The following is a 16,806-nucleotide window of genomic DNA, read 5'->3' as shown; positions in this document are numbered from 1 at the left end:
TCAGTGCCAGGAGGCTGCCGCCAGCACCTCTCATATCATCCTGTATAACATGTGAGACGCTCAGTGCCAGGAGGCTGCCGCCAGCACCTCTCATATCATCCTGTATAACATGTGAGACGCTCAGTGTCAGGAGGCTGCCGCCAGCTGCTCTCATATCATCCTGTATAACATGTGAGACGCTCAGTGTCAGGAGGCTGCCACCAGCTGCTCTCATATCATCCTGTATAAAATGTGAGACGCTCAGTGCCAGGAGGCTGCCACCAGCTGCTCTCATATCATCCTGTATAACATGTGAGGCACTCATTGTCAGGAGGCTGCCACAGCTCCTCTCATATCATCCTGTATAACATGTGAGACGCTCAGTGTCAGGAGGCTGCCACCAGCTCCTCTCATATCATCCTGTATAACATGTGAGACGCTCAGTGTCAGGAGGCTGCCACCAGCTGCTCTCATATCATCCTGTATAACATGTGAGATGCTCAGTGTCAGGAGGCTGCCACCAGCTCCTCTCATATCATCCTGTATAACATGTGAATGCGCTCAGTGTCAGGAGGCTGCCACCAGCTGCTCTCATATCATCCTGTATAACATGTGATACGCCCAGCGTCAGGAGGCTGCCACAGCTCCTCTCATATCATCCTGTATAACATGTGAGACGCTCAGTGTCAGGAGGCTGCCACCAGCTGCTCTCATATCATCCTGTATAACATGTGAGATGCTCAGTGTCAGGAGGCTGTCACCAGCTCCTCTCATATCATCCTGTATAACATGTGAATGCGCTCAGTGTCAGGAGGCTGCCACCAGCTGCTCTCATATCATCCTGTATAACATGTGAGATGCTCAGTGTCAGGAGGCTGCCACCAGCTCCTCTCATATCATCCTGTATAACATGTGAGACGCTCAGTGTCAGGAGGCTGCCACCAGCTGCTCTCATATCATCCTGTATAACATGTGAGATGCTCAGTGTCAGGAGGCTGCCACCAGCTCCTCTCATATCATCCTGTATAACATGTGAGGCGCTCAGTGTCAGGAGGCTGCCACCAGCTGCTCTCATATCATCCTGGTTGCACATTGTCACAGGCAGTCACTGCTCAGATAAAAAAAATTTTCCCTACAGTTTGAAATCTGATCTGTGATTGGTTGCACAGATTTTTCTTTGTCGGGGGGGGGGGGGGGGGGTAGGGGGTGGCGGGGGGGGGTGTATATACAGACCTGCAGGTACCTGACATGTTCAGGCTGTGCAGGTAAAAAAAACACTTAGAATATTGGAGCTATACTTCACCTACATCTTATGAACATTAGAAGTGTACAAGGTTTGTAAGGGACCCATCCAGCGAGCCGTTACACTGATCACATTCTGTTATACTGCACATACCTGTTTAATATCCAGTTATCCTGCAGGAACCTTTCTTCGTGTTATGTTGCCCCAAAAATGTTATTTGCCGCAAAATAATGAAATAAAATTTCATATAAATCATCGTAAGCGCCTGGATTTTCTGATATATATGGGGTAGGAACCCTTCCGCGGCACTGCTTATTGGAGAGCTGATACTGGACTTCTGTCAATCTGTCTTCTATGGTACTTAAAGAGAACTTTTGTATCTCGGTGCATTGTTTGTATTGCATCATTTATATGTGAACAGGTCATCAGTATAGACCGGATCAGACGCCAGAGGCTTTATGTATTTTCTGGACGGTAATATCATATTTTGCTTATTTGCCTTTCAGTGAGGGCGATACGGACGAGTCGGCATGGATGGCTGTTGTACTTTATAAGTGTTTTTATGTCTGTTTTGTATGATAGTCTATTGAGATTTATGGAATAAAGTTTTTGTACCATTTGCTTACACAACTTTCTTGCGGTTTTCAATTTTTCATACTTAAAGAGAACCAGAAAACAGCACACACAAAGTGTTAGGTGTCTTTATACATGTTCCACTGATGGGATTAGAGCCAGTACACAGTCCAGCTACCCCCCTCCTAACTGATGCTGACACTGGCTGGAGAGAATTCCTGCATCACTCTCACCCCCACCTTCCCGTGGGAGTGGTTAATGATGTAGCAGATCCAGCCATACACAGCCACTGTCTTTCTCTCACCTGCTCTTCACCCCCTCAGGAATTCTCTTTAACCTCACAGGGGGCTCTCTCTCAGGGTCCAGAAAGGCACCGAATAGCATTTCAAACCTCTGATATCACCTTCTTCAAGTAAAGAAACCTGTGTATGTCTATAGTTAAATATTGACAATCCCTAAGTACTCGTTCCATTCCGCTAGCATGGTGGTATCAGTGGGATCTGTCAATCAAACACAGGGAGGCAGAGCAGTGTGCCACGGGTTCTATATAAGCCTGCCTCTTCATGCAAGCCCTGCCGGATCTTTGTGCCTCACAGCCTGAGAGAAAGCTTTACTGTGATTTGCTTGCGTTCCTGACCTCCTCCGTGTTCCCGTGTACCAGTGTTCCTCCGTGCTGCTGTCCTGTGTGCTGTGTTCCCGTACCCCTCCTTCTGTTGCTTACCCCGGATTGGACTCCTGCCCTGACCTGTGCCTGGACTTTGACCACGAGATTGTCTGCCGTTCTTGAACCTCAACCTTGGCCGCCACTGCAGACAAGTCACGCCTGAGGAACGACCTGGTGGTACCACACCGCAGCTTGTCTAACCCGCTTTGCGGCGGGCTCTGGTGAAAACCGGGTATCACTTAGACTCCGGTCCCAGGTAGTGGCTTGAGTCATCGTCTGCAGTGGTCCAGAGGATCCACAACCCGCTAGCCTGACACAGTGCAGGGAACAATGAATATACACGACTCACTTACTGTGATTGGACTCACCTAAGGTCAGTTGCATATAAGTTTACAAACTGATTTAACATTTCATCCATGGAAACAAACCATTTAGGGATAAGGGCGATGGTTTTTATTTATAGTTTTTAATAAAGTATTTAATTTGAATGTCGGGTTCATTGTGCATTTCAATGGGCTATAAATAGAGACTATTAATAGACTATGAGCCTGGACATTGCTGTACATCTCAGGATCATATTCTATATCATATTGTATATCCTATTGTTATCATCGCTCCTTACATTCCAGCCTCTGCACATCCTATAGTGACCTCGGAGCAGGAGATACGGGAACTTTTCCTCAGGTCATCGCTTCTTATAGTAGTGAGAACCGGTTACTCACCTCCAGGAACCATAAGTGACCAGGATGGGACAGCAGAGGTTTCATTTATGTCATCACTTTCCTTTTCTTAATTATAGAGAATATGATTACAAATCTGACACAGGCGGTCCCCTACTTAAGAACACTTGACTTAGAGACGACCCCTAGTTACAAACGAACCTCTGGATTTTGGTAAGTTACTGTACTTTAGCCTTAGGCTACAATAATCAGCTATAACGGGTATCACAGGCGTCTGAAGTTAAGACTTTTAACTTCTAAAGTATACAATTTCGACTTGCATACAAATTCAACTTAAGAACAAACCTACAGAACCGATCTTGTACGTAACCCGGGGACTGCCTGTACATTTAAAGGGGTTGTCCGAGTTCTGAAAAAAAAAACTAAGGGTGGCCGGGAGGGCGCTGCTTAAAAAAATAAAGTCCTACTTACCTTCCGGTGCCCTCCGGTATTCAGCTTCCGGCCGGACCCGACAACCTTCCGGCCCCCATACACAGTGCTGTGAATAGGGACGGGTAGGAGTGGCCGGCCACGGCCGGCCGGAAGCTGATACCGGAGGGCACCGGAAGGTAAGTAGGACTTTATTTTTTTAAGCAGCACCCTCCCGGCCACCCTTAGTATTTTTTTCGGAACTCGGACAACCCCTTTAAAATATGAAACTTGTCTGGGTTCCCAAAACCCAAAAAATCTGAGCTGGACCTACATGCTGACATGAGATCAGGTGAAATATGGGCGAGGACAGTAACGGGTCCTTACTTTCTACTAGACGGTGGCACCTGTTCCCAAAAAGTCAAGACATTAAAAGACACAGAACTGCGCGGAAAGTGTTTTCATTTTTGTTTTATTCTTCCTTCATATTCAAACTTCACAAACAGTGTGAATTTACAATACCTCAGAAAGTGAAACTTACAAAAAGTGCTGGTAACATTTAAAAAAAAAATAAAATAAAATAAACCAAAGAAAACATCATTCTTTAGCAACATCGAATAACTTCTTCCACACAGAACAGAAAACTTGTAAAAGTTGTTTTTTTTTTTTCGTATTTAAGGCGTAATACTTCTGTATAAAGTATATGCAAGAGATAAACTTTCACAGTATTCAAAAAATGTCACAATAGTAATATAATAGAATATTGAAGCGCTACAATTAGGTTCTTTTTTTTTTTTGTGGTGTTTTTTTTTTGTTTGTTTTTTTTTTTTTAAATATTTTTTTGTCCTGTTTAAATAACAAATACAAATCACAGGTAAATATAGGTGAGAAAGATAAGAGGCTAATAAGTAGATGGCCTTAAGGGTTCTGCCACTGTGGAAAGAAAAAAAAGCTGTCAGGATGTGTGGAGTAACTCTATAGTTTAAAGCACTTGATAAAAAGGCGTATGCATTTCATTTTGTTTTTTTGTTTTTTTATATTTTATATTTCTTCTGTTCACTTATTTTTATTTTTTTTTCTCTCCACCACTGACAAACGTTACTGGAAAAAAACAAAAAAAAAAAAACTTTCAAAAAACAGTTACGAGAGAAGTAAAAAAAACGAAAAAAAAATGAAAAGGTTTCATAGATCAGGACTCTTGGTCTGCCTTATTGACAATGATGGAATAACGTGGTAGGGGTGAGGGGGTAAAAAGGCTGGACAGAGTAATAACGTAGTAGGGGGGGGGGGGTACCGGGCCGGATGGCTGATATTACCATAATGGATGGATGTCACTGTGATAATACTTGTGAGTAGTAAGTGCTTCATCAATGTAGTGAAATCTTCTCTTAGCATAGTGTCATCTGAACGACGGTCAATAACAGGGTCTGCAGTGTTACGGACATTTTATCTTAGGGTTATGAGCTCTGATTTTGTCTCTTGGGGTTGTGAGGTGGTATCTCACAGCTCTGACTTTGTATCCACGAGCCCTTTGTATACACCAGGTGTGATACTGTACAATAATATGTTTTCTCTTATTGTGGGGTGTGTAAGGTGCCCATTGCGGTACCTCTTGTGCCAAGACTTACCCTGGACGAAATAAATAATTTAGGGATCTATGTGATCGTAGGCTTGTAGCTCTGACATTGTAATAACATTTCTTCGAATACAAGGTTTATGTTTTTTATAGTGTTTTTTTTTTTAATAAAACAGTCTTTTTTATCTCATAAATCTGACTTTTTTTACTCGACTTAGCATAATATTTATATAGAGCGAGCTCAGTAACATTTTATCTCAGATGATCCCTTATGTAGAATCTCGGCTCCTCTTTAGGTCACCCCAGAGCTCTCGCATTATAGAAATTATATAGGATGTCGCCCTACATTCTTCCATATTTTATGCTCATGCTTTATTGGATGTTATAACGGTCAGGATGTTTAAAAAAAAAATTAGTATCTGGCTATAAAATGACTGATTGTGAAAAATTAATAAAATAAAATTCTGGAATGATTGTGATTTAAAAAAAAAAAATTATAATTTTTAAATGTAACCAGACAGTTGAAGTACGTACATGTATAAGGTGCATAACATAAGAAGAGACCGTACGCTTTGTGTCATAATAAGGTGCTTCGAGAAGTTTTTCTTAGTTTTTTTTCACGACCACTTTCACATGTTGTCCACCACAATTATCGAACCAAAAATAGTGATTTTTTAAAATTTTTTTTAAGGCAGACCAAGAGTCACTGGTAAATCCTTGTATGAACCAAATAAACCACGGGTAGCGTGCTGTTACCGATAAATGACCCTCAAATTCAGCTTTTTAAAATCATCTTTTTTATCTTTTAAATACAAATATATACATGTCAACTCGCACAGAATACAGCAATGTATATAGAGAGACATAAGCACAGGATATATGTATACATGGGGACATATACATATACGCTGCCTAAACATCACTTGAGGAAGTGACTTGAACAGTACCAAAAATAAAAGTTAGTGAATATACGCGGCTGTCTTGTCTTGTAATGCTCCGACCAGTTTATCTAGTTTTTTTTTTATATTTCTTTTTGCTCTCATAAAAAACACACAGTTCCTTATTTTCTTCATAACGACGTTCTCTGTACTGAAATGTTACTACAACCTGTGGAGATGGCAGCGGTGGCTGCGAGTGGATGACTAGTGAGTGGATAGTGCTGCTTGTTGCTTGGTAATTGTGCGAATGAGTGTGTGATCCGGCGTTGGAGGTTGTTACCCCAGTCTGGACTATTGGTGACGGAATCTGTAATGTTTGGGTTGATATAGATCGCTTTGGAGAGGAGTTGAGGAAGCGGCGGTGCCGATGTGGTCTGATGATTGGTTATGAGTCCTCACCTGGGCTTTTCCAAGTTGACAACCCCTTATTATGAGTGTGAATGTTTGTCACACCCATGTGTTATATAATAAAACTTATTAGGGGTGAGTAAGGGGCCCATGGCGGTGCCTCATATGCCAAGACTTACATTGGACTTGGCTTTTCAAAAAAGATGTATTGATCAATATAAAAATGAATTATGAATTCCAGATGAGGACTATAACTTAGGACAGTGTCTGACTTGGGTCTTTGGGCCCATCAGAATTTATTCTGGGGGGGCCCACCATCCAGTAGTCTCTCAGAAATCGACACTCATAACCTTCAAACTGGACAGCAAATTTCCAGTCCTTACATCAGAGCCCGGTTCTGGAGGACTCTCGGAAGGTCCAGTCTGACACTCCCTAAGGACACACAGATTAGAGGTTCTGATCATGTATCAGCTTCTCCATCACAAATTTGGTTTTTGAATCAATCACAAAGTAATTTGGAAGAAAACTGAGGGCAGAAGAAATGGAAGAGTAAAAACTGAAGTGAGTGGAGAGAAGATATTCAAGTCTTAAAGGAGGCAGTATTCACAGTGACGAAAGAGAAAACATCATTCTGGCAGTGATGAACTGGGATAAGATTTTGGGGGCTGTTTGGGGCCCGCACCTGTAGTAGGAAGCACTTATACAACTATACGGCACATAAAAGTAGCCCGCTGTCTGCTTAAACCATTGGCACCCTGGGTCCGATATCGATGCATGAAAACTAAGGTGAAGTGGACATCAATACGGAATGAGCTGTCGAGGTGAGGGAATGAGTTTAAGGCCACACTCTATGTCTAGAATACAAAAATAAATATATCATGGTGGGGACTAATGGACTTTCAAGGTAGTGACGAGGTCCCTTATCTTCTAGGCTGAAGGGGCATTCATTGCTTTCCAAGGCTTGAATGCAGTAGCATTGTGCTAACTCCTTGGAGAAGACAGACAGTAGCGATAGCGGAGGGGGCCATGGCGCCCCACGTTGGGTTACTTTATAGAGGCAGAAACAAAGGCACATATACTAGAAACTGTATGCGAGGGGAGGGACTATGGAAGGAAGGAAGCTAACCTCTAATCCACTAGGTCTTTGTGCTCTGTGATCTGGTGGTGAAGGGTGAACCCTGCCGTTTCCGATCCAAATGACTGTGAATTTGGTTGGGTTGGTAGGTCGCGATGGAGAAGCATCTACAGATCCCCCGGGATCTCCGCAACTCAACTCCTCGAAATACAGAAATTTTTGTGTTTGAATGTCTGGATGTCCCCTCCCCCCCTCTCTCCTTTTATTAAACTTCTGAATAATTTTGACCTGGTGGTAAACGGTGAGAATGTTTTACGACTGATTTTAAGATGTTATCAGAAGACAAAGTAGATTGGGGGGCGGGGACACCGATTCTTGATATCGATGGAATTTTTTTTTTTTCCTTAATGCTTAAAACTCAAAGTCCAGTGTTTGACATCTCATAAATAATAGGTTTTTTTTCTCAATAAAAAAAGTTAAATTCGAAAACACAACAATCCCTTTTCTACGTTCCTTTTCAACACAAAATTAAACAGCAGTGGATACAAATATTATCTTAACACATACAAAAAAAAAATTCTTATCCCATCTTTAACACTCATTGACAAATCAGCTTTAATATCTCAGATATGCAGCATATCCATAAGGGCAAACATAGATTGTTTCAAATTGTCTCTCTCTCTCTCTCTCCTTTAATTTTTTATTTTTTTTTAGATTTTTTTTTTAATAATAATGCCTTCACCAAAGAGAATTATAACAAACAAAAACAAAAACAGTCTTATACCAATAAAATGCATTCAAAATAGAAAAATATTACAGAAAAAAAAAAAAAAAAAAAATAGGATTCCTTCCTTTGGAAAAAAAAAAAAAAGTCAGTTCTCATTTCAAGACAATTTGAGTCTAGGGTGCGCCGTACGACGTGATAGAAGTTTTTAGTGTGTGTGGTTGAGTAACCCTACCTTCGCATTGCAGGCTTCCTGCACCGGGGAACGGGGCTTATGGACAATGTCCAACACCCCATTATAAGCCGTGGCCGGACATCACAGGCGATGAAAAAAAAAAAAATCAATTACACTTAAAAATTTATGTTTTTATTTTTTCTTCGATTATATAAAAAAAAAATATATAAAAAAAATCTGATGTCTTTGGTCCGATTTCCACAATTCACCTTTTCTTTTTTTTAAGAAATTTTCAGGTCACGATTTGGTTGAAAAACTTACTCGGTGACCGGAGGTTTGCATACTTTTTTTTAGTTGTTGTAGTTTGGGGGATTTTTTTTTTTTTTTTTTTAATGGTCCCTCCCAATATTTTTTTTTTACAGATGATTAGAAGGACTTAGCACCATGGACTGAGAAATGGTAATACTGAAGTGCTAAAAATATAGAAAAGGTGAAGGTGAAATTTGGATGAAATGAGTCAGCACCAATAGATTAATAATTACTAGATGGGGGGGTGGGATATAAATTAAAAAAAAAAAATTTGTTTAAGTCATCACATCTGACTTTTAAATTTTTTCAAAATATTCTCCAGGGAAAAAAATTCTACGGCAGTGGTGATATTGTTAAGCCCCGGAAGACATGAGGTTCCCTCTGTCCTCACTAGGAGACAGGGTGGTTGTCTGATGCCATCTGGGGATGGTGTGGGTCCTTATAGCTCTATAGTGCCGTAATTTTTCAAAATTTTTGGCTGCAGAATACATGATTTTGCCATTAAGTGTAATTATTTTTTCATAGCCTGGAAGTAATCTAAACTATAATAGAAAGGGGTAATAGACGTGCCCATGGCGGTGCCATGCAAAAAAACCCTCTCGGGCCATCACATGACAGCAGACGCAGCCTCAAGACAGAACTGCAGCACGGTACCAAACACTCTCTAGTGCATCGTCATCTGACAAATAAAAAATAACATCTTCCTATTTAAAATGATATAAAAAGCTAAAGATATATGCTGTATATGTACAATAAAATGAACAAACTCAAAGCATCGTCTAAACACAAAAGGCCTCGCGCTATTGTCTCCCCTTGATACTCGCCAAAAACCTGCAATGCGCTTCTGCTTCGTCACTGAATGAAATTACTATAAAACATAATACAATGATTAATACGATTACAAAAAAAAATAAACTAGTGTTGTACAGAACGGGTGCGCGCCGCCGGACCACCGCGTGGGCAAAGTCCCCAACAGCAGCCCGATGTAAGAAAGGATAGATGAATAAGGCTTGGTAAGGATACGTGTAGCATGTTGCATCCTAACATGTTACCTGCCTCTCGCCTCAAATTCAGCCTCCGCTCTAATATTTGGTCTACAGTAGAATTACATATCAATAATATGAAAAAAAAAATAATAATAAGACAAAAAGAAAAATCTAAAAATATACCAAAAAAAAATTGTGTGTTTTTTTTTTTTTTTTTAAAGTCATCGCTTTTCACATGAACGGTTGATACTGCTTGTAAAGATTAAATACAAGGAACGGTGTTAGTAATAAAAATTAAAAAACGTTAAAACAACTAAAATAAAAATCTCTTCTATTGATAACTAGCGCTTTAGTGAAGTTAGTGCTGCTGTACGGACAGTGATCGGCAGGTTGGGGGGGAGGGTTCTTATAGCTCACGTCGCTTTCGATCTAGTCAAAATAAAATTTACCTAAAAAATGTACAAGATATAGAACTAGAGACAAGAGCCGAGACCAGGAAGGATTTTGCTCTTGTGTTTTGCTATCTTTGGCTCGGCCGCGGTACGGCGCGGGGCCAGCCGGTGCATCTACAATGTGTCGTGACTGGTACAACAAGGCAGTAAGGTGGTTTCCTTCTTGGTAAACGTCTACCAAGTCCATGAAGTGAGCAGAATCCCCCAAATCCCGAATATATCAACAAATAAATACATCTGCTACCTAGACACACTGCCTGGGGTAAACATACGACGAGCGAGTGACACTTCCCCCCCCTCAACGGCAGCACCAGACTTCTAGTTGCCAAAATATTTCGAGTCATGATTTGGTCAACTTCCAAAAACTCTTTTTTTTTTTAGCAAATTTTTTTTTTATTACAACTCATTGCAATGAAACAACATGACAACAGATTATTCCCCTCGTAAACTTTTTGTTTTTGTTTTTAATGGTTGTTTTTGTTTTTTTTTTTACCGAGGGGAAAAAGTGCAATGCTTTCTTATACACACAAACAAAATCTCAAGAAAAAGAGAAGCAGACGCCAACAAGCTGATAACAACTCACATCAAGAGAAGACCTCCCTTTCCCGACTCTCCTCTGCCGAGACGAGGGAGAATGTAAACGACAGCAAGCAGTGGACTGGAGCCTAGTGGGTGTGTGTTATATAGAAGTATATCGTGAAAATCCAAAAGTTCTATTCAGATACTGGCCTGTCGTAACATATCATGTGGGACACGACGCCGGTGTGATAATGATACGTGAAGAGGGGACACATGGCAAGAGATGGAATACCACCTAATACAAGGTTATTAATGCACAGATGACAACCCAAAATAGGACATCAGTCTGTTCCTCCACGTCGTGTGTTTGGGTGCATCCTTCTGTAGCTCCAGGTGAAAAGTACTTGAGTCTAGTGCAAATCTAATCACAGCATCGCGGGCGTGGGATCCCACCGCTACAGGCGAGCAACTTTCCGCCTGGTTTCAGTAGGATATTGCAGCAAGCAGCCATTGTAATATACGAGCTTAACGTCTCAAAGGAAAGCATAAGGCGGAGACCTCTACTAACATGTTCTTCTTAATACTTGCAGTACAAGCCTTGCTCGGTCTCACTCTAGGTCTTATCTGCTACTCCGGACATCTAGGTCTACGACGAGAATATGGCTGTTGTTTTACCTAACGTAATACACCAGTGTCACATGATCCAGAAGAGGACACGGGAGAAGAACTCTTGAAGTAGAAAAGATCTCACCGATTTTCTGGTGGTCTCTAGAATTGTCTCGGTTACGCAACTTCTATCGAGTAGACTTTGTCACAGATCAACAAAAAATCACCACCACCACGTAATACATAGTAACAAATCTGTGAGGTCAACAGTGCACAGCAATCATAAGGGGGGATTCCTCCAAAAGCTTTAATACTGGCTCACAGATTGATTTTTTCCCTTATCTTCCCCCACAACCCCACCACCATCTCAGTATCTTTAAGACAAGTCTACAGGCATAGTGACCAGTCGTTATTCTGGTAAAGACTGCCTTCTCGACTCATTTCAGGAAGCACGAATGCAACTTTTTTGTATCGTAGAGACACATTGTCTTACGATGGCATCTCAACGGGTTAGTGTCGTAGTATGGTTGGTAAAGCATGCCTGGTTTTTGCTTAGGACGTCAAACACCTTGACCTCTTGTTAAACACTCTTGAACCTAAAGTTGGCCATGGATATTAGAAGAAGGTCTACCAGATCTTATGGACAATTGGTTGATCAGCCGACACAACCAAGTACACTGAGGGTGGACTGCTCATAGCATTGTCTACCATAATTTAAAAGTTGGCAAGTCCAAGGAAGTCTCAGGAATGGATGACCAAGGCCTGAAACATTTTGGTTCATGGGTGGCCAGAATCATCCTCCAGTTCACTTAATCTATGAAGATGTATATCCCGATAGACTTTCCTCGAATATCCGTAGCCACAGGTCTCTTTTTTCTCGATTCTTCATCTTTCAGGACTGATCAGTGTTTCACGTTCGCCTTTACGGATAATATGTGTATATTGAGTAGGAAGGCAATAAGTTGTGGTTACATCTAGGAAGATCAGTTTTCACTCGAAGTGGGTTAAACCCATTTTGACTTTGTAGCTACTTTTTTTTTTATTTTTTAACCATCACATCAGTATTATCAACTCTTCTCTGCTCTCTACCTCTCGGCCTGTGCAATGACTTGTCAGTAGTGCAGTGCAGTGCAGTCAAACTTAGTGCAATAATAATCAACGCAAAACAACAACGAGCAAACTAACAAACCAGAGAGAACTGACGGAAGAAGATTGGCCAAAAACATAACAAAACAAACAGAATTGTCAGAACCTCCCCCCCCCTCCACCATCAAGACTATGCTCCCAGGAACAATGTGACAGGTGACCCAGGAGGCGGTAATCATGAGTATTGTGTTTTGTGGGCCGTTCACCCCTAAAAGCCCCCAGGGTTAGGTAGGTGGGAAGCAAATTTTGACGTAGGGTTGGCCTTCTGGACGTGCTTCTATGCTATTGCTACAAGCAAATATTACTAAGGTGATCTTGGGGTGGGTGATGTCTTCAACAGTTTCTGCTCTACTCAAAGTCTTATGTCCGGTTTGACAAAACCGCTTGGGTACCCACCCATGAAACCATTCTGGAATATGCAAACGCTGAATATGACACTCTCTGTGCCAAAGGGGGAGCCATGGCTGCAGATCAGGTGGACTTCAAGGATAGTGCAAAACATTTCTTAGAGGAAATCTGTCACTGGGACAGACCCCTTGACTTTTGGGCAACCATTAGAAGCCCTCATATTGGTGGACACCCAGTAGTTACAAAGTGTCCATAAACAACCTCCTAAATAGTCTTCTGTCTCCATTCTATGCCATTGAATGGAGTCAAGACCTACATCCCAAATTAATTATAATGAATGGAGGAGTGGGGCTTTGCTCTTCGTGCCCCCCATGGGCACCTATCAGGGCTGTTCATCAATTCTCGATACTTCTTGAATTGGGCATCATGCAAGAACCTGGTGACAGATTGACTTTAGGAGGCACTGCAGAGGAGGGAATCTACGGCAGGTATTGCTCTATCACCATAGGGATGAACAACCAGACAAGAACTCTACAGAGACATGACATCTGCGTGGGAAGATATTATAGCAGAGTGTTCAGATGACGACTCCCCCACTCCTCGTACTATGAAATCATCCATTCCGGAATAAAGGTGTTACAATACAGAGACTGTGTAGAAGTTCTCCTCGATGGAAGACTTGTACACAAAGAAGGGAGACGTTACGTGCATAGGATGTAGGAGAAGGTTGAGTATCTAGGACTGTAGGTTGTAGCCGGTGTATGGGGCGACACCTCTGTTACTAGTTATTACAAGGAGCTCTGGGTATCTGCTCAGGGTGCTCCTCAGCATCAATGCATGGTGGCTGTATACTCCATACCGTTTTATGTGCGCTAGTCAGCATAGTATAGGACATGGCATGAAGTACAGTAGTGCAGATCTATCTGACGGCTCTTGGCCTCTATGAGGAATAGCAGGGCTGCGTTCTCATGAATCTATGGTTGGCCAGGGAACATATGTAACTGTTGCATCTTGCCCTCTTAGAGTGAATATTAACTGTATACTGTATCCCTAGATCCACAGATTTACCTGATAATATTCTGTCTTCCTCTGGTCAGCACTAGAGGGCGCTAACTCTGTAGTACTAGATTAGCTTCTTTTTATGCTGTGTCTAACATATAGCTTAAAAAAATTGAATGGGTGCCAATGAACACTAGTTTAGTGGGGTACGATGATGCCCGGGGAGTGCATACAGCAAGCGTGCCCTCATCTTACAAGAAGTAAGACTAGACATGGCCATCATATGCGGCCAGGAAGGCTCTGTCGCTCTCTCTTAGTTGCTGAGTAATTTGATATTTTAGTGAACTTTTATCTTGCTAGCAAGAAGGAATTCAGCAGAAAATGGAGCATGAGTGAAGCCAAGTAAGAGGAGAAAGAAGCCCTCTGCTCTGATAATGTCTATTACAATAATTCTTGTAGTTACTTGTACTAGTGATTTATGCTGAAAGGTTATTGACCATTTATATTTCATGTATTCACGGTATGAGCTCATCAGCTTTACCTCTAATTGTTAGTGTCTGAGTTCTGGTGGCAGGAGTGGGCTACTGCAACTTACAGCTCCACCTATCCTCTTCTTCTACTCCTTAGTCACCATCTATCCGGCCCACCGGAGGATCCTCTGGTACTCTGGTGGGCCAGTCCGACACTAGCGTCTGTCCATTTTGTTAGCAAGAAGGAATTCAGCAGAAATGAGTGAAACTCATGATATCATTATGGAGATATGAGAAGAGCCAAGTAAGTGGAGAAAGGGGCATTTACTCTATGAGGATATATTGAATGAGTTTCACCTAATCACCTTCACTATGGATTTTGGCAGTTTGTTTTTGGTGCCCTGTACACACAGTGGGAGCTCATAAGCCTCCTCCAAGCAGCACATACCATGTCATTTTGTAATTTGTAATTTTTTTGGTCTTGTGCCAAATCCATCCGATTATTCAATACATTTGCATTTGGCCAAACTCTTCCAACCAAACACAAATGTTCCTGGCAGACAGAAGATTTTGCAAATGATTGGTCACAAAAAGTTTCCAGACCGCGTCGGCCACGTGCAGGGGCAGCATTAGACTTGATCACTTTTGGATGGTAGGAGCGTTTTTACCATCTCTATGGTGTAAGGTCCTGAAATAGACAGTGACATCTAGTGGACAGAAATGAGAAGGCAGCGATTGTTTTGGAAGTCATCTGTTATTATATAGCAGATGCTAAACACAAGTAACCTCTAGAGGGCGCTCATCTACCAGGTGCCAGGATCAGTTTATTATCTATGACTATTGTTGTATTTTATGTGCATACAGTCTATAAGGAATTACTATTACAGGGAGTTACTACACATCCACATGTCCACTGGAGGCTTCAGTAATATTCATGAGAACGCAGTCTGTGCCTTCATCAGATATTCAGGAGTGTGTGAGCAGCAGTGACCATACAGACTGCAGCCCGTGTTATGTATTGTCCCTGGAGACAAGTGGAGTCAGACATTTATGTTGTTAGTAGCAGCAGGACTATGAAAAATGTATGTATATTCCAGGATTGTAGCTTCTCCAAGTGTATTGGGGGAGTGTCCTCACACTGCTGTGCTCTGTGCTCTCTGCAGCCAGTGTTATGTACTGGCCCTGGAGAGCTGTGTAATCAGCCCTGTGTATATGCTGTTCCACAAGATGCCTGCTAACTAGGCAGTGAAGCAGCTTAATGTTATGAGCACAGCAGTGTGAGGACACTCCCCCTTATGCACTTGCTGGAGCTACAATCCTGGAATATAAATCCATATTTCACAGTCCAGCTGCCACCGGAAATGATGAGATAATAAATCAGAGCAATGACATGGGAGGTCTGTGTGCAGCAGGAGGAGCGGATTGATACTTTTTTGGGAAAAGATTCAGAATAACTTTATTAAGAATTAAATCTCTGCTTTTCCTGTACTTAGGAGTCTAGTAGGCGGTCCTTCTCATGTATGACCTTGCATACAGACACCGCTGTCAATCACTTATAGGACCACCCATTGGACAACCCCTTTATGTCACAGCTCTGAGATAATAGCTCATATTTTATATCCCGGGATGTAGGAAACATAATACTTTGTCTTCCTTGTGTCGGAAAAGGCAGATTTGCATGATTTGGGCAATTGATACAGCCCCCCCCCCAATAGACTGGAAACCCCCATGGCCTAAGCCTCATTACAAGGCAGGATGGATTGCTATAGGCCCACTCATGCAGACGAGATCAGGAGGAGCGGAGGAGACGTAGGACTCTGACTCCGCCCACTGATTGCATCAAGTGGCAGCTAAGGAGTTAACAATTCCAACCAGCAAACAGATGCTACACGAGAAACAACAACAGAAAGCAGCATATGGATTCAGATAGAAGGGTTAGGTCTCATTTTCAATCACTTGCTTTTTTTTTTTTCTTTCCTTCCTCGGGGGCGGGGCATGACACAATAGTGATCTGCGACCCTCCCCCATGACTCATCCTGTATGTACCATTACACATTCAGTGTACGCTCTGCTTTGTTCCTTGCACTAGACGTGTTAGTCCTAAAAAAAAAAACTATATAATTACAAAAAATAAAAAAAATAATAAAGGTTCATTGACTCGTTGGTCTACAAGAACGATCCCTGCACCAGGACTTTCCATAATCAGTCAACATTCTGTAAAGGAAAATGTCTCCAAATGTTATTCTGGTGCAGAATTTGCCAAAACCACAAACAAGTTCTAGGGTCACCATATAAAAAATGTAAATAGTAAAATACGTGTAAATGGGGGACAATGGCAACATAAAGCCATAACTAGAACTAAAATAATATCTCTCGGAAAAAATGTAAATAACAAATTTGGAAAATTTTGCTAAATTTTTTGTTATCATTTCAATACAAATTTTTTTGTTTGTAAATTGAAAAATTGGAAATGTAAAAAAATTAATTTTTATAATTTTTTTCTTAGCTAATCTTTAGCTACAAAGCAAAAAAACCCCAAACATTTGTTTGAATAAAAACTTTAAAGCAAAATCGCAATAAATTTTAAT

Source organism: Engystomops pustulosus, chromosome 2 (assembly GCF_040894005.1).
Source record: "Engystomops pustulosus chromosome 2, aEngPut4.maternal, whole genome shotgun sequence".
NCBI lineage: Eukaryota > Metazoa > Chordata > Amphibia > Anura > Leptodactylidae > Engystomops > Engystomops pustulosus.
The sequence above is the reverse complement of the archived record's forward strand: the minus strand, read 5'-3'. Positions refer to the sequence as shown.